Source organism: Cyprinus carpio, chromosome B20, assembly GCF_018340385.1.
Source record: "Cyprinus carpio isolate SPL01 chromosome B20, ASM1834038v1, whole genome shotgun sequence".
NCBI lineage: Eukaryota > Metazoa > Chordata > Actinopteri > Cypriniformes > Cyprinidae > Cyprinus > Cyprinus carpio.
Window position 1 is genome coordinate 24,747,857 of NC_056616.1, and position 18,230 is coordinate 24,766,086.

The 18,230-nt window shown below is 31.9% G+C and overlaps 1 protein-coding gene across 2 annotated transcripts in view; it reads left to right on the forward strand.

Annotated features, from left to right (window-relative positions):
• Window positions 1-17,725: 17,725 nt before the first annotated feature.
• fig4a (FIG4 phosphoinositide 5-phosphatase a) overlaps window positions 17,726-18,230 on the forward strand; it is a 45,337-nt gene continuing 44,832 nt past the window's right edge. For both annotated transcript variants that reach the window (XR_006157532.1, XR_006157533.1), the window contains exon 1: window positions 17,726-17,766. The gene's annotated coding sequence lies outside the window, so the exon portion shown is untranslated. The remainder of the gene's footprint in view (window positions 17,767-18,230) is intronic.

Below are 18,230 nucleotides of genomic sequence, written 5' to 3' on the forward strand. Positions count from 1 at the left end.
AAAATACTGTACAATTATTGAAATGGCTTAGAATCATGGTTATTATAGAAAACTATAACTAAAACTATAACTCAAACCATAAAACTATTTTGTAACTTTAAATAAAATGAACTCAAACTGAAAAACAAAAAACATTTAAAAAATATATATATATATATTTTAATTCAGCTAGTTGCCAAGGTACCATTTGTCATTTTCATTTAAATTATATAAATACACACACACACACACACACACACACACACACACACACACACACACACACACACACACACACACACACACACACACATACACACACACACACACACACACACACACACACACACACACACATATAAACACAAACCACAGAGAACATCTACAATATTAAAAAATATGAATGAAAACTATAATAGTATCAGAATGATACTAAAATCACACTTTATTGTGAACATTTCTTCATTAAAAAGTATTAACATAGTAAAAAATATTAAATTTTAAATGCATTCAGTTAGTTCAAATGTATGAGACTGAAACAAATTCAGTTTATTGACAATAAATATATAAACCTAGTTATTGTGAATTTGAATCACAGTCAGTTTATTTAGTATTATTACAGAAATCTGACCTGCTTCAGTTATGTATGCAAATATGCATCAGATTAAGTTAGCCCTATGTTTTGGAACGCACAAATATTGAATAAAATAGTCAGTTTATAGTTTGCATAAATATAGTTTATATAATAAAGGTATTTCTAGTTATTTTAATTAATATTTAAATACATCAGAATTAATTTAAGTTAGATATTAAACATTTGTCCATCATCTTCTGCCATTGAGTTAATGTTGAGCAATGCATTTGTTCTCTGAAGATCTCCTGAGTGTGTCTACGCTTCCTTAAAATGCTGCCTACGTAGTTTTGGAGCACGTGTCCACGTGTGGCCTTCAAAATTAGACTAACAGTTTACTTTTAAAAAAGAAAGTAGGGCACTTGAAAGCTTCATTGTAACACGACGTGCATCACTGATATAATGAGGAAGGAGGAGGAAACTTTCGAGAGTGTTTACCTGGACAGTTCAAGACCCGAGCGTGAACCCACTGAGTCCACAGAGGAAAATAACACTGATAGTCTACACACACACACACACACACACACACACACACACACACACACACACACACACACACACACACACACACACACACACACACACACACACACACACACACACACACACACACACACACACACCTGTACACACCAACATGAAAAGGATTCTGCTCGCCTCATCTAACATTTTAATTCTTAAAATGAAGGATGGGGATCTTGACTCCGATGCAGATCATATGCACCAACACTAGTCTTTCCACTGGAAACAGAAGTAGCATATACCACAAAACAGTGTGTATATCAAAGGCTTGGAGTCAGTAAGATTTAAAAAATAAATAAATAAATAACAATAATACTTTTATTGATCAAGGATGCATTAAGTTGTTCAAAATTGACTGTGAAGACAGAGATTTTTATTTTAATTGAATGTTGTTCTTTTGAACTTTCTATTCATCTGTGAATCCTGAAAAATAAAATGCATCACACAGCACAACTGTTTTCAACATTGATAATAATCAGAAATGTTTCTTGAGCAGTAAATCAGTATATTAGAATGATTTCTGAAGATCATGTGACACTGAAGACTGGAGTAATGATGCTGAAAATACAGCTGCGCATCACAGAAATAAATTACAGTTTAACACATATTCACACAGAAAACAGCTGTTACAAATTGTAATATATTTTACAATTTTTACAGTATTTTTGATCAAATTTGGTGATTTGCTTTAAAAACATTATAAAATCCTAATGACCCCAAATCCTAATGACCCCTACAGAATACTGAGCTACTTTTGAATGAGCATCGATGGAGAACAATGCTTTGTTTTTCGAAAATTTGATCTATATATCAAATTTTATCCAAATTTTACTTCTCTTCACGTTAGTAAAAGACTATTGACCTTCCAAAAACTGTCAAAGGAACTGAACATCATGATAATCATTTGGCTTATATATATATATATATATATATATATATATATATATATATATATATTATTTGATAAATTCCCAGCCCTACTCGTAAGTGCATGTGGATGGTTTTGCGTTATCTGACCTGCGCAGTGGTCACTAGACATCCATCATAGCTTATCGTTTAAGTAAACAGCATGACTGCAACACAGCAATACGCAGACGTGCAGCCAAAGATCAGCCGAGCTTCAGTGCGATCTGAGGCCTGCGCTTTACTCACTCAATTATTTGGAAATACCAGACTTGACCTACGTGTGACTGACTCAACTCTTCATTCAAAAGGAATGGCTTTTGGCGTCTTTAAGCATCACGGAAAAACTTTAAAACGTTGAAGCCAAACACACTCACATCCAAACGAACGGATCTGTGATTCAAAATGATATTTGCTGTTCTATTTGCAAAATAAGCTTTCAGCACTGACTGTTTTAAAATCCTCTTCACCATTTAAAAGAAATTTATAGAGAGCCTGAGTGATATTAGCATATTCAAATTACTAATGTCACTTAATGTATGTTATTTGATGGAGTTTATTTGTTAAACTGTTTCCTAGGAGCTAAATATAATGATATAATGTGGATGATTCTTTAAAACGTGTGTATAAGGGCTGAGTTTGTTTCTCTAGCTGCACTTACTGTACATGCACCAACATTTACAGTTTTATTTCTATCTATATTCTGAAGGTTTTCACTGAAGGGTTTGTTTATATATCATTCACTTGATTTTATTTGTGCACTTTATCTATTTGTGTCTATAGACTGCAATTATAATAAAGCCTGTTTTCTCAAAATTCGCATAAAAAAATAGTTTTTTTCTCCACTTCAGTGACACTTACATACACCAGAAGTTACTGTTTATATTCTGAATGCTTTTATACTGAGGGGTTTGTTTATATATCATTTGCCTGATTTTATATAACATTTTATTCCTAAAACAGCTGAAAATATTATATTTTTTTTTTCTTTCTGGTGGTAGTGTTTTTTGATGTATGATAAAAAGAGAAATCCAAAATCTTCCCTTTAGAATTAACAAAGTTTTTGCACATAAAGTTTATGTATACTTTACAAGAAAATACTTTTCCGCAGACGCTTCCTTACCAAAGCAATGTTATGCAGAAGTACAATAATTGAAATGATTAATTTATTTATGGAGCCTGAGCGATTGACATATTAATTTTAGCACTGCATCACAGCATTCTTAATGCTGTAGTACTGTAAACTCCTACTAGTCATGCAGTATGCATACTGAGCACAGCGTGCAAATGATCTTGCTGTAAAGAACACACGGATGACAGTATGAGCAACAGATATGTATCCCACAATGCAATGCACACAGACATTTATTTCCAATGTCATGAATTAACTAGAAGCGACATCATCTATATTTTTTTAGCCATGCTGCCAAAAATATTGACATTAATTTCCCCTTAAAACATTTCATTTTCTACTTTTGTTTTACTTGATATTGATTTTATTTCTTCCTTTTCCACTATCATTATTTTTTTTAATTTTCTTGCAACTGCTTTCATATGCATGTAGGTAAACATTTATGTACGGCATTCGATTTATGTGCTACTGCATATAATTAAATCTTAGATAAAAATGCATAAAAAAAACTTTTATTTGCAACAATGTTGCATACTGTATTCATGCAACTATTTGTTTAAAGCAGCAGGCAGAATGCAGTAAACACAATGCTAGTATTTCATTCTGACTAAAACAGAAAGACAGGGAGCGTGTCATTGTGTCGGTGTGAGTTCAGGCCTCTATCAGGATGTTTACCGTGTTATCATGGTGTTGTGCTGACTGAAGGACACATCTGACCTCAGTGTCCAGATAGAAGAAGGAGTCTCGGCCAGCAGCGCTCTAAAGCTTACGCAAAACTACAGGCCATGAAATAACCAGCACTGTATAAAACAAAAGCCAAGTTTGAATTCAAATGAAATCTTGGTCATTTTTATTCCAATCATTTATCATGGTCTCTCTTTCTTTTTAAGCGGTCAGAGGGAGTTCGGGGGTCTCTGACCTCTGCTCGACCCCTGAGGTGTCTCCATCACACATCAGACAGAGAGCGGTCGGGCCACCAGAGGAGACCCGAGACACCCGACCATCTCCCAGTTCTCTTCTCTTTCATCTTCTGTCACGAGATCTGCTGCACTTCTGGTTACAAACCAAGTTTAGAACAGACTCTGTATTTCTTTTATCAACTTCACACACCGTCTCCATCTTTAGAGTCCTCCTCTAAAGACTCTCTTCAAGACTTCATCTCTTCAAGACTAGACACTACAGGCAAAGTAGAAAGAAAATATCCAAAATACAAATTTAAGTGTTTATTTTGTTGCATTTATCTATTTGCGTCTAGATTTTAATTGCAAAAGTTTTTCAGTTTTATTTCTGTCTATTCTGAAGGTTTTTACTGATGGGTTTGTTCATATATCATTTTACTAGTTTTTTTAGTGCACTTTATTTATTTGCTTCTGCAGATTTAATTTACAATACATATCTTTAAAAGCCGGTTTTCTCAAATTAATTTTTTTTTATCCACTTTAGCAGCATTTGCATGCACCAAACTTACGAGTTTTATTCCTATCAGTATTTGGAAATTTTTTTTTTTTTTTTTTTTTTTACCAAGGGGTTTGTTTATATATCATACAGCTGAAAATATGCAACAGTTTATTCAGATTTTTTTTTTTTTTTTTTTTTTTACAGTATTTTCTGCTTTATGGAGTGATAAAAAGAGAAATCCAAAATCCCTTCTGTGAAAACCTTTTCCTTATATGCCAACAAAATCAAACAAGAAATTTGAACCCGGCTTTATCCATATGTTTAGATTTATCTTTTGGAAATTTATGCAAATTAGCGGATATTTAATAAGATAAGGCCTCGTTTCCATATTTAAACAAAGCATTTCAGAAAACTCACAATACAAACAATGTGTGCAGTTCTTAATATAATCAGTTGACCGGCTATGTTATGATCATATCTGTTAGTTAGTACTATAGCATGCATCTCTTCATCATTTGTGTCTCATTGAGAAAGATCACGTCTCCTGCAGGTGTTTGCATTTTGTGGCCCTCGTGTACTTGAGATTATCTTTGATTCTAGTCAAAGCTGTGCCTTGCTGACGCTCACATATGACTTTTATTGAAACCGTCTCAAGGTGAAGAGCAAACCCTCGTATCTCACGCAGAGATGCTCGTTAAGACCTCAGAAAAACGGTCATTTGCTAAGACTCGAGCTGTGCTCAAATTCACTCAAGATCTCAGTATAAACTTCTCATCAAGTTATCTGAGCTGCTCTACATCTATTGATTCATCTATCCAAGATGCAGATGAGTTTGTTTCTTCATCAGATTTGGAGAAATGCAGCATTGCATCACTGTCTCACCAATGGATGTGAATGGGTGCCGTCAGAATGAGAGTCCAAACAGCTGATAAAAACATCACAATAATCCACAATAATCCACAGCACTCCAGTCCATCAGTTAACATCTGGAGAAGACAAAAGCTGAGACAAATCCAGCATTAAGACATTTTTACTTTAGTTTAAACCATTGCTTTCAGCTAAAATATAAATCCATAATTCATAATCTTTTCATCTTTTGTCTTCTCCAGATGTTAACTGATGGACTGGAGTGCTGTGGATTACTGTGATGTTTTTATCAGCTGTTTGGACTCTCATTCCGACAGCACCCATTCACATCCATTGGTGAGACAGTGATGCAATGCTACATTTCTCCAAATCTGATGAAAAAACAAACTCATCAAGAGTGAATTTTTAGCAACTTCTCCTCTAAGTACCATGAGTTCTGAAAACCAACTTCTGAGCAAAAAACATTTCCGCTGGTGACAAACATCTCGGATCTGGAGTCAATCTAACGGTGCGGGACAGACAAATCCTTCAGGATGACAGAATGTGTTTGTCTAGCACAGGAAAACTGTAGTTGATTCGGAAGAAAGTTAGACAAGGAAACGGAAACACAAAGAGTGATTTTGAAAAGCGATGCAAACAGAGGGACCCTAGCAAGGGTGCATGCGCAGGAGTTTTGGGGCTTTCAGTGGTTCAACACGACGCTTCCCAGAACCCTGGGGTGCCGCCAACACAAACCCCGGGATGCCTGTCTGACACAGCGGCGCCACGCCGATTCCCAAGACAACTTATCTCTCCTTCAGTGATAACACTGTCAGAATACCGGCCAGGACACAGCAGAGAGGAACTAGTTAAACCAGCGCCTGTCCATGTTAGATGACTCTCTGAGGGACAATGTTTGAATGTGTATCTCATTCATTCAGTCATTCCCTCGGTTTAAATGTCCATTTAATTTCCCAAAACGTATCACAAAACATGCACATCATATTATGTCCGTCTCATTTTTTGCTGCATTGGCATACACTCACAAACAAGTGAAAATAAAGAAAAAAGGGAAACAATAAACCATGGTCAGTATTAAAATAAACTAAATTTTACAATAAAATTGACTTCAACAAGACAATTCAACTGCTTACATTTTCAAAACTTTGCCCTTTTTATTTTTATTTTTGTCAAAACTTTACACTCAACTCCAAGAATTGCACACAGAAAATGCAAAACGCCTCACATCTCTTGCACTGCATTCAAAATATCACACACACATCTCAAAAGCAAACATTTGCAAACACCTCTGCCTTAATATTAATTCCTGTTAGATTTCAAAGAGGTTATGTTTTGCATAAAGCAAAAAGTGTTTTATGCAATTGAAAACTGAATCAAAGGCCGATAATTAGCATATGGTTTTGCAGATTTGGTGTGTGCTTCTGCTCTTTGAGTGTCAGCTTTCAGAAACTGTGTGACAGTAATAAACAGGATACTGTATTCTACAGATGACAGTATAATAGACTACAAAACTAATCGACTGTATACTTTACAAACTTGTTATATACAGAAAGAGCAGCAAAATTTGCCTTTAAGGGTCAAAAGTGAGCTGAACCTCAATAAAACAAACACTGCGCCAGCCGCGATATCAATAAATGCGTTAACACTGCGCCATCTTCAGGAACCGAAGAGCATTGCAGCTCTACAATAATTGCTCACAAGCAAGCTCATAAATCATAATGTTCACACCAATAACGATAACTATAATGAAGTATAAAAATCAAAAGAAAACAACGGATCACACACCACAACTATACAGATAACGACACAGAGAACGGATTGTGTATCACGCACCATTTATTTATGTAGCATGGTGTTTTTGAAATAGCTTTTGCCTATAATGCCATATACTGCGATGATTTAGTACCATATCAAAATGCATATACCATGGAATATCAACCAGTTTTGTGGTGGCTGGATAAACTATGCACTTTAAAAAAAAATGCTTGGTTATTTTATTTTATTTTATTTGGGTCAAATTTGGACTAACCCAACTTTTGGGTTAGAAATTTAATGTAAAAATTTAACCCAACGGTTGGGTTAGTCCATATTTATATCTATCATATCTCTACTAAATTCTACACCCTTGAAAATCATAACAATAGTATGAACGTGAAATATGAGGAGGTCACAGATCTCACTCTGTGGCTTTCTTCTGTTTTAAAGAGGTTTTCTTTCGATTGTTTGATTGCTTGAAAGAGAATAAATTATAACAATTCATCTGTGTTTCCTGCTAGCTAGTTTTCACACAGGCTACATGAACAAACATCTGTTCTAAATCTCTCTTTGCTTTACTCAGAGTTGTTCTAGACAAGTATGGAAACTATTCAAAGTCCTGTTAATCCTAAAACAGTGAAAACTGCATCTCTAAACTCATATGTCCTCTTAAGGTGAAAAAAACAAAACATGCAAACCACAGTAAACTCAAATTAACCATGGTTTTGCTACACTAACCATACTTAAACATGCCATTTGTACCTAGTAAAACTCTGGTTATACAAAACAAACAAAAACATAGGCTACTACACTTAATTTTCTTAAGGGATTTGTATTCTTTCTTTCTATTTTTTTTTTATAACTGTACTACCTTGGTTTGGTTTGGTTTTGTACTGTTTAAGAAAGAAAGAAAGAAAGAAAGAGAAAAAAGAAAGAAAGAAAGAAATCAAAAAAAGATTCGCGACACACGCTCCTAAGTCCCGATCTGAATCAAATGATTCGCGAACCGCGAAGTTGTGAATCAAAAGATTCATGAACCCGCTATATCAAACGATTCGCTCCGTTGTTCTGATTTAATGATTCGCGAACACTGATCTATACCATAGACTGTATAAAAACTATGATCTATACTAGAGATATAGATCAGTGTTCGCGAACCATCATTTCAGATCGGTTCTTCGGAGTGTGGTTCCCGAATCATTCATTTCGTGAAATGATTCACAAACCCGCACCGAAGTCCCGATCTGAATCAAATGATCCGCGAACCCGGGCAGCATCGTTATTTTAACAAACTCCAACCCTAGCCCTAGCAACAACCGAAAAAGCATAGCAATGCCCTAGCAACCAGCAACATTTCCTAAAAGCTATTGTAGCAAGTTCTGTCTTACCAACAGAGCTCAATAAACTTGCGATCATATTGATTTTGGGAAACGCACCCCAGAACGTGCTCAAAACTGCATAGCAACACGCTAAAGCAATACACACACCTTAGCAACGCCCTGACAACCACATCACAGCATACGTTTTTAGCTGCTTTTTCTTCAGAAATGTAAAAATACTCCCCTAATAAACACTAATATTTCATTCAAGAAATGAGCATCTAGGTTAAATGAACTCTTCTGTCTAACACAACAAATATACACACCTGTGACTGTTTTTACACTCACTTCCTCTCAGCAGGAGCAGCAGGTGTTTTTGTTTCCAAATCGCTTTTCCTCTTGTGTTTTGTCCCAGCGCGGGCTCCGTCTCAGCTGAACATGACAGTCACGTGAGTGTAGTTTTTTAGTTTGTACACAAGTGTTTCTCAACACATCGACACTCATGCAGGCGTTCTCTGATTGTAAGTCTTATTGATTTGCTTCTTCTTCCAATTCTGTCAAATGTCATTTAGAAACGTCTTATTTTTTAAAACACGTCATCTGTTATTAACATTTAAACGTTCCTTCAGCAGGGTTTCTTCTTATTTTCATATTAGATATATTTATTTATGAATCATTCATTTCGTGAAATTGTTTTTTTGTTGTTTCTGTTTGTATTCATTTGTTCAAAGAAGTTTTTCAAAGAAGACTTATTTTTTTTCTTTTTTGTTTTAAATATTTAGGAGATTTTAATTGTAAAGAAATGAAATTATTATGATCGGAATTGCCGATGGTTTCTGAATAATATTATTATACACTACCAGTGCTGATTTGCAGCTCAAGAAACATTTCTGATTATTATTATTATTATTATTATTATTATTATTATTATTATTATTATTATTATCAATATTCATAACAGTTTTTTTCTGGATTCTTTGGTCAATAGAAAGATCCAAAGACCAGCATTTATATGAAATAAAAAGCTTTTTCATATATATATATATAAGCTTTTTATTTATATTCAAAAGCTTGGAGTCAGTAATCAGTATTTTTTGAGGGAAAGAAACTGTAGAAATTAATACTTTTGTTTAGCAAGGATGCTTTAAATTGATCAAAAGTGATGATAAAGACATTTATAATGCTACAAAAGATTTCTGTTTCAGATAAATGCTGTTCTTCTATACATATCTATTCATCAAAGAAACCAGAAAAAATTCTACTCGGCTGTTTTCAACATATTAATAATAATAATACGTTTTTTTTTTTTTTTTTTTTTTTTTTTTTGAGCAGCAAATCATCATATTAGAATAATTTCTGAAGATCATGTGACACTGAAGACTGGAGTAATGATGCTGAAAATACAGCTGCGCATCACAGAAATAAATTACACTTTAATATATATTCACATAGAACACAGTTATTTTAAATAGTAAAAATATTTCACAATTTTACTTTCCCCTGCTGTATTTTGGATCAAATAAAGGCAGGCTTGGTGAGCATTAAACATAAAAAAAACATTAAATATCTTACTCTTCAAAAACTTTTGCCTGGTAGTGTACTTTATGCAGTTATACAAACACCGTACAAGGATTCAGAGTGAAACCATTCTGCAATGGTTATGTAATGTTTTGGATTCATTAGTGTCTGTGTCTCAGCTGATAGAATGGACTGAAGCGACATCATGTTTGTGAACGCCGCTGTGATCACAGAAGGTCAGAGCTGTAAGTCACATTATATTCATCATTCATGAAGGTTTTGAATTTAAAGGTCTGGTCTTTTAAATGCATGTTCAAATTATACGAATGCATGCATGAATGAGATTTCTTGCATGTGGCTGTGCATTGACTGAGCATCATATGATGTTAATGTCTCTCTGTGCTGCTAGAGGGCAGTGTTCATCTGTCATCAAACTGAGAGCTGACGTCTGATTCACAAATCTGGACTACAGTTTGGTGCAATCCAAGTATGTCTTAATACAAATTAAGAATTGATATTTTTGCACAAATAAAATCAAGTCTTTTACCAGTAAATTCTTATTACTGTAGCAAACAGTATGCGATTTAATTGTTATTCAGATTAGAATAATGAGACTAACAAAAAAAAAAAAAAAAAAAAAAAAATTTTGTAAGTGAAAGTGTGCTTAATTGCTAAGTATGTCTAATCATAATATAAGATCAGATATTTGTATTTGACAGTGAACGACTACAAATAAGCTGATTTATTTACATTAGAGTTTATATGAATGTATACTACTCCTCAAGAGTTTGGAATAATTAAGATTATTTTTTTTATTGTTGTTGAAAGAAGTCTCTTTTGCTTGGCAAGGCTACGTTTATTTGATAAAAAACACATTAAAACAGTAATATTGTGAAATATTACAATTTAAAATGACAAGTTGGCACATTAGTATAATTTCTGATGGATCACGTGACTCTGAAGACTTGATTAATGATGGTTTGATCACAGCAATTAATTACATTTGAACAGATATCCACATGGAAACACTTATTTAAAATCATAATAATATTTCACTATTTTTACAGTATTTTTCATTAAATAAATGCAGCTTTGGTGAGCAGAAGATTTTAAATTTTTATTGATTGTTTTTTTGTTTTGTTTTTTAACATTTTTTATTGATTATTTATAGATTTTTTTCAACATTTCAAATCAGCTTTATTTATTGATTAGTTTTTTTCTTACATTTTTTATTGATTATTTATAGATTTATGTGGCTGTACATTACATTATTTATATTTTTTTCAACATTTCAAATCAGCTTTATTTTTAATTAATTAAATAATGTTTTATTATTTATTTAGTTTAATTTTTTATAATTTATTTATTTTTGTTTATTGTTTATTTAATAGCCCTGTGGTGTGACAAAAGCAACTTTATGAATATTCCCAAATCATTAAAATCTGCTCTGTAAATATGGCTTTCTGTGGGATATTTTTACCTGTTTTCCAGTCCAACAGGTGAAAGTGATGCATCTGATCACTTAACAAAGTAATAGCACCCTCTCCTTAACAACACGCATGATATTCTGCTCAATATTGAGTAATAAAACACTGATTCAAGTGCAGTGCTCATCATTTACTGTGTGTGTGCAGACAGACAGACAGAGCAGTCCAGTGTGAGTCCGTTGTGTCCCTTTAATTTCATGCTGTATTTTGCAGTCGTTTAAAGCAGAGAACAGGACAGATCAGACCGTTTATGAGCACAGAATACAGACTATAATAACAGAGGACAGGACCAGCTGTCTTTATCCTCAGTGTGTGGATTTCACTGGGAGTCTTTAATGTGTCTTACCTGGAAATCTGTCCAAATAAAGAGCAGAATGCCTCGAACCCTGCTGTTTTTCTTCATATTCACTCAATAACTCTGAAGTCTTTCAGGAAAACTGTCAAGAACAAGTCCAGTTCGTATTTCACTCCAAAATCAAAATACAGAAGTCAAATAAAGAAAATAAAATCCATTTTTTCTTGTATAATTTATTCAGAGATCATCATGAAAATAGCCTTCATGCTGAGTGAATAAATGAATAAATAAGTCCATTTTGTTTTTTTTTTTTTATTTTTTTGTTTTTATAAAAAATTTTTTTCTTTTCTAGTGTGTGTTATATAGTGTGTGTTTTTTATATATTATTTGCTAATTTTATAAAAAAAAAAAAATGTGAATCACAAAAAAAACTTGAATTTCAGACACAATATGGAATTGAATAATGCATAATGGTTCATTTTTAAATGCCTTCATTTATTTTCCTTATGCAAATATAAATATGATAAATATGCATATCATTTTGTTCGTTCAGTATTAGGGTGTAATGTGACACTTTCATGTTTTCACCCATTTAAAAATTGTTTTTGATGAGTTTGAGCTGTTGCTTATAAAAATGGTTAATTGTAATTTTGTTTTGTTTAAGTAATAATCAACCGCACCGAGCCGTGAGATCTGCTCATTATTGATAATTGATGATAAGGTGAGCTGCTTATAATCTTTCACAAACAAGTCTGCATCAAATAGTATTTTATTTCTTTCATTTTCACTGCGGTGGAAATAACATTTTAAACTAACTTTATCCCTGATGTGAATTTATATAGCCTGAGATATGTAATATTTATTTTATATCAGTCATTTTAGTTTTAGTAAAAATTATTTTTCTTTTGTAATTTTTATTAGTTTATTTTTTTCTTTAGTTTTAATTAGCTTATTTTAGTTTGAGTAATTTTTTATGTGCTTTTGTCATTTTTATTTGTTTTTTTATATATATATTATATGTAGATTTAATGTTTATTTCAGTTCTAATGTTAGTTATTTTATTATTATTTTTTATTTATCATAGTTGTAGTAATTTTGTGCTTTTGTCTTTTATTTGTATACATATATTTTTTTCAATATATGTATTTTTTTTATTTCTATGTAGCTTTATATTTAATTTAGTTTTAGTAATTTTGTTGTGTGCTTTTGTCATTTTTATTCATTTTGTTTCTTTTTTATATATTTTATATGTAGATTTAATTTATGTTTATTTTAGTTTTAGTGTTAAGAAATTTGTTATGCACTTGTTATTATTTTAAATTTTAAATTTAATTTATTCTAGTTTTAGTATTTTTATGTGCTTTTGTCTTTTTATTTGTAGTTTTTTTTCAATATATGTATTTTTTTCTATTTCTATGTAGCTTTATATTTAGCTTAGTTTTAGTAATTTTGTTGTGTGCTTTTGTCATTTGTATTCATTTTATTTTTTATATTTTATAGATTTAATTTGTTTTTTAGTTTTAGTGTTAGAAATTTTGGTATGCACTTCTGTTATTTTGTTATTATTTTTAATTTAATGTATTCTTGTTTTAGTATTTTTATGTGCTTTTGTTTTTTTATTTGTAGTTTTTTTCAATGTATGTATTTTTTTCTATTTCTATGTAGCTTTATATTTAATTTAGTTTTAGTAATTTTGTTGTGTGCTTTTGTCAATTTTTATTTATTTTGTTTTTTTATATTTTATATGTAGATTTAATTTATGTTTATTTTAGTTTTAGTGTTAGGAATTTTGGTATGCACTTTTGTTATTATTTTTATTTTTTTATCTAATTTATTCTAGTTTCATGTGCTCCATTATTGAAGTGAGAAAACACAAACTCTTCATCATTAAATGAGTCTTTACACAGTCTGCGTATCTAGTGTGTGTTTTTACTGGTCAGTCTTATCTTAGTATTATTTATAGTATAATTAGTATTTTTGTAATATATTGAATTTGCTTTTGTTTTATATTTTCATTTTAATTATATATTTTTTTTTTATAATTTCATGTGTTTTTGTATTTTTAGGTGGTTGTTTTTAAATAGTTTTAGTAATTTTAGGTGCTTGTGTCATTTTTATTAGTTTTTTTTATATCCTTATTTAGCTTTAATTTATTTATTTATTTATTTTTTTGCCATTTTATGTGCTTTTGTCATTTTTATTAGATTGTTTTTTTTTTGTATATATTTCTATTTGGCTTTAATTTAGTTTTTGTAGTTTTGTTATTTTCATTAGTTTTTTTTAAATAAATCTATTTAGCTTTAATTTATATTTATTTTGTTTTAGTAATTTTAGTAATTTATTATTATTTAGCCATTTTTATTTTTGTAAATAGTTTTAGTGATTTTGTGTTTTTGTCATTTATATTAGAATTTATATATATATATATATATATATATATATAGCTTTATTTCACATTTATTTTAGTTTTGTCATGTTATGTGCTTTTGTAATTTGAATTATTTTTTAAATATATGTATTTAGCTTTAATTTATATTTATTTCAGCCCTTTTGTAATTTTTAATAGTTTTTTAATAGCTCTGTCTAGATTTAATTTGTATTTATTCAGTTTTTACTCGTTTTTTTATATTTCTGTTTAGCTTTAGATTTATTTTAGTTTTAGTATTTTTATTTTTATTGTTTTTTGTATTTTTTTAAAAATATTTCTATTTATCTTTAATTTATATTTATTTTCAGTTTTAGTACTTTATTTATTTATTCATTTATCAGTTTTATTATATATATATATATATATATATATATATATATATATATATATATATATATATATATATATATATATATATATTTCAGTTCGAGATTTAATAATTCAACTTATTTATTTCAGTACATTTTTCATCTAATATTTATATTTTACATGCATTTGGAAGATGCTTTTATCCAGAGCTATAAATGCATTCAAGCTATACATTCGATCACTTCATGCACTCCCTGGGAATCAAACCCATGTTTTTGGCACTGCTAGAACAACGCATTACTGTTTATAGAATGTTTATTTTTGTTTCGGCTGTGTTTCAATTAATGAAAACAATCTGAATCGTTTTAGTTAACAATAACAGCACTTTTCTGGTTCAGTGGGCTTGAGTTTGTCTGTCTGCACACACTCATATTGATCTGAAGCCGCTCCGAATCGTGTCAGACTGAACCAGCGGGTCAGAATCAGCGTCTCCTCACACAATCACGGCCGGCGCTGTGAGAAACTGAGTGACGATGATCTATCCGCAGGTCATGACCTACTTCTTCTTACACAAACCTCACTAGTTGTGTTAGTCACTGAGATTGTGTCTTATGCAACCTCCATACGCCTCTAATCACCTTCTGCTGAGGGAGCGGCGTGGTGGAAGTAATAAGAAGTGCAGATGTAGTGCACAAACAAGTAGATCAGAAGAACATTGATGTGTGTCATGTGTTTACGACACACCTGATAGATTCATGACAAACATGGAGTTACTGTGTGGCGGCGGTTGATTATACTCTCACGTCTCGTCATTAGAGTGATGTGTTCGCCTCTGAATGCACTTTAAACATGAAAGAGAAACGGAAATATTGCTGTTTACTGCACATTTAAAGTAATAGCTCACTTAAAAATTAACATTTGCTGAAAATATCCTCCCCCTCAGTTCATCCGAGATTAGAGTGTGTTTGTTTCTTCATCAGATTTGGGGAAATGTAGCATTGCATCAGTGTCTCACTGCAAGTGAATGGGTGCCGTCAGAATGAGAGTCCAAACAGCTGATAAAAACATCACAAGTAATCCACAGCACTCCAGTCCATCAGTTAACATCTGGAGAAGACAAAAGATGAAACAAATCCAGCATTAAGATGTTTTTAACTAAAATACGAGTTCATAATCCATAATAACGTTTCCTCCGGAATGTTTGACATTCTGATGGCACCCATTCACTGTAGAGTATCCATATACTGTACAGTGCCACATGAAAGTTTGTGAAGCCCTTGCGGAATCTGTGAAAATGTGAATAATTTTAACAAAATAAGAGAGATCATACAAAATGCATGTTATTTTTTATTTAGTACTGTCCTGTGTACTGAGGACAACTGAGGGACTCAAACACAACTATTAAAAAGGTTCAAACATTCACTGATGCTCCAGAAGGAAACCCGATGCATTAAGAGCCGGGGTGTGAAAACTTAAACAAAAAATAATAATAATAATTCATAGTTATAGTATTATTTTGCATCCAATTTTGTGTTCAAATGTCTTAACTTCTAGCATTCAGAATAAATAACAGCTATGTCCGAAACCGTCCCCTATCCACTATATAGTGCACTATATCTGGTGTCAGCCAGAACGACTTCATTCCCAACATTCGTTCACTATTTTTTACCCACAATGCATTCTGATTTAGAGTGTACGAAATCAATGCATTAACTCAAATTAATTTACAGAGGTGGCATCTTTGCTAATTTCACAAAAATGATGGTAATTTGGTGGATATTTGATATTTTTAGTTTGTTGGTTGTTAGTTTATTGTTTAACGGTGGCACTCTAAATGGAAAGCGCTGCTTGGGAGAGTTTCAAAATACTACAAACAATAAATACTTACAATTATGATTTAGTTGAGGCTCTTTGCATGCAGAAATCTCACACACAGTATGTTTTGAGCATGCATACTGCAGTAGTAGTGATAGTTATCATGCTAGTATGCTGTTCAGACTGTTTCTTCAGGTTTTCCTCGCACACCGTGTCTGTCCTGCTGCGGTCGGTCACTCTGATCTCTGGATGCAATTCACACATGTGTGTGTGTGTGTGTGTGACGACAATGCATTTTGATATTCGTCACTCCTGATGTGTGTTAGAGCTTTACAGTAACACACAGTGCTTTCAGAAGTACAGCCTGTAACTATTGACTCATGTAACACAAGACAACGTTTACGTCTTTGTGTCCGAGCGCTTCAATAACATTGCTTTTCTTCAGCTCTACTCATGTTACATTGTATCTGAGTTGTTTCTTGCAAGCCACTTTCTAATAAAACAAAAACACCCAGCAAAAAGTAAACAGTTATTATCTTGATACTAGTAAACTAGTGGTTTTTAGTCTCTTCTGCTCACCAAGTCTGCGTTTATCTGATCTGAAATACATTAAAAATTATGAAAAAGTATTACAATTTGAAATAAGTGAGTTATACGTGAATATCTGTTAAACTGTAATTTATATCTGTGATGCGCTGCTGAATTACTCCAGTCTTCAGTGTCACGTGATCTTCAGAAATCATTCTAATATGATGATTTGCTGCTCAAGAAACATTTCTGATTATTATCAATGTTGAAAACAGTTGTGCTGCACAATATTTTTGTGGAAACCGTGATAGATTTTATTTTTCAGGATTCACAGATGAACAGAAAGTTCAGCATTTATTTGAAACCGAAATCTTTGTAACATTATGAATGTCTTTACTGTCACTTTCGATGAATTTAACACATCCTTGCTGAATGAAAGTATTAATTTTTTTTCAAAAAATGGTAGTGCAACAAAAATATTGTGCAGCACGACTGTTTTCAACATTGATAATAATCAGAATTGTTTCTTGATAATAAATCAGCATATTATTATGATTTCGGAAGATCATGTGACACTTTATACTGGAGTAATGATGCTGAAAATTCAGCTGCACATCACAGAAATAAATTACACTTTAACACATATTCACACAGAAAACAGCAATTCTAAATTCTAATAATATTTCACATTTTTTAATGTATTTTGGATCAAATACATTATAAAACACTTAAAAATATATCAATCATTCCAGACTTAATGTTAGTGTGGGCCCTATTGGTTAATGATTATATCATAAACAAATTCAGACTAGACTGGTTTAATTTGCTGTTTTTTTTCCGTAGATATGTGAGAATCTTCCAGAATGTGGATCTGCTTCAGGTGAGCGTGTGATTCTTCATCTGTCCGTCTTGTCGTTTATCTCAGAGCCCTTTAGAAAGCATCTCGTCCTCATAAAGCCGTAACCTCGAAGCACTTCCAGATCATTGTAATGGAGATATGATTTCTTGAGCTCATCTGGCCTTATTTGTCCTTTTTTTCCACCGATCTGGCCGTAAGGTTTTTTCTTCTCCGTCTCTTGGTTTTAGAAAAGAAGTGTATTAAAGCAGCTGAAGTCATTTCAGTCGAATAATAATACTAATAATCAGACAGCAGTCCTAAAACCTGTTTGAACATTTATAGATGTCTGAATGTTGTATTAGATCACAAAATATAATAAAGTGCCATTTATTGTCCAGAAAATATTTGACAAAAAATCTTAAAAACTGATGCACATGTACTTCTTGTTCTTTTTTTTTTATTGGATTTGATCATAGTGTGAAATAGTAGTTTTTTTGTAAGTTCTT